Here is a 1,941-nt window from a genome sequence, read left to right as displayed (position 1 = left end):
TGCCAGCTGGTGAACAATGACGCCCATGTTTTCTCCAGCTCATCCCATCCTCCCATGACACAGGAAGAGAAATGGCTGCAGTGAGCCAGTCTGGTGTAGGGATTTATTTTTTTTGAGGGGCGGTGTGTCTCACAGGAGAGAGGGACAGCAAATATAACTGGAGATGGGAAGGTTTGTACAGTCTGGTTTGGAGGTTGGCGTGGGGCAGAAAGTGCAGGTGGAGGTGCGGGAGGGCAGGCACAGACTGCTGGGGAGTTGTTTAATAAGTGTCAGACTGGGAATAACTGAAGAGGTCTGAGGTAAATGCTCTGTAGTCAGGAGCAGAAAATAACCCACGGAATGGGGCTGGGGAAAACGACCAGACTCCATAGTGCTGGAGCCTGACCTGACAATCCAGTGGCTGCTGTGAGATATGAAGGGGGCACCCACCAGTGAGGGTTGTAGATCCCATCCAGCTCCGCCAGTGAGGAGGCATCACCAGGAGCCTCCATCTGCTAGCTCCTCTCCCCATCAGTCTGTGGCTAGTAGGTGTGTGATGGATCTGCTGGGAGAGATAAGGGGCCTTTTGTCCCTCACTCTATGTTTCTAGGATGCTCTGAGCAGTGGGGTTGGGACTTTGTTGACTGTAATCCACCCAGGCTCTTTGATGGGCCTCCCACAAACAGCTGTGAATGGGGCAGCAGGCTTATGTTGACCTTGCTCTTTCAGGGGCCAGCAATTTTGAGGAGTGTGGCTGTATTTCACCAGTGAAGAGTGGGTCTGCTGACCTCACTCAGAGAGCCCTCTACTGCGATGTCATGCAGGAGAACTATGAGAATGTGACCTCACTGGGTAAGGGTTACTGTCCCCTCGGTTCTTGGAAGGGAAATGGAGAGAGAAGGTTTACGCCAGCCCCACAATGCCACCTCTACTCTGCCCAGTTTCAGCATCACCCCAATATGCTAGTGAGACACACACTACCAGAGACCCTCCTGCTGCAGAACACTTTGGGAACAGAGCACAGGAGCCATATTGCACAATGTCAAATATCTCCTGTTTGCTCAAGTAAAACTGAGGGTTAAGTGCAGCATAATCAACAGAAGCTTCCTAGGGTCACCAGATGAAATTAATAGGCAGCAGATTTAAAGAAAATGAAAGGAAGTTCTTCTTCACGCAGCACACAGTCAACTTGTGGAACTCCTTACCTGAGGAGGTTGTGAAGGCTAGGACTACAACAGCGTTTAAAAGAGAACTGGATAAATTCATGCTGGTTAAGTCCGTCAATGGCTATTAGCCAGGATGGGTAAGGAATGGTGTCCCTAGCCTCTGTCTGTCAGAGGATGGAGATGGATGGCAGGAGAGAGATCACTTGATCATTGCCTGTTAGGTTCACTCCCTCTGGGGCACCTGGCATTGGCCACTGTCGGTAGACAGGATACTGGGCTAGATGGACCTTTGGATCTGACCCGGTACGACCGTTCTTATGTTATGTATGTATGTGGGCATTTGGTGCAAGGAGCTCCTGGCCCTCAGAGACCGTGTGGAGGCTTTGGAGGCCAGGGTGTTGGAACTGGAGGAGCTAAGGGAGGCAGAGAAGTATGTTGATGAGGCTTTCCGGGACACTATAGAATTGTCCCAACTCCGGTCAGACAGCCCCCGCACTGTTGAGGAGGATGAAAGGCCCAGGGAATGAGAGCAGTCAACGGGAGCAGAGGGAAAGCTTCTCATAGTTGGGACCCTCCTTCCAGATAGTGTTGGGGTAACCTCTTGCACTGAGGTTACCTCACCGGGGGAGGGAACTCCAGTCATTAAGAAAAGGCAGCTGTTAGTAATGGGAGATTCGATCATTAGAAACAAGGATATCTGGGTTTGTGATGACCGGGAGAACCGTATGGTGACTTGCCTGCCTGGTGCCTAGGTTGCGGATTTCTCAAGGCATCTAGATAGATTTATGTGTAGTGC

This window comes from Mauremys reevesii, linkage group 12 (genome assembly GCF_016161935.1).
Source record: "Mauremys reevesii isolate NIE-2019 linkage group 12, ASM1616193v1, whole genome shotgun sequence".
NCBI lineage: Eukaryota > Metazoa > Chordata > Testudines > Geoemydidae > Mauremys > Mauremys reevesii.
Note: the sequence above shows the minus strand (reverse complement) of the source record.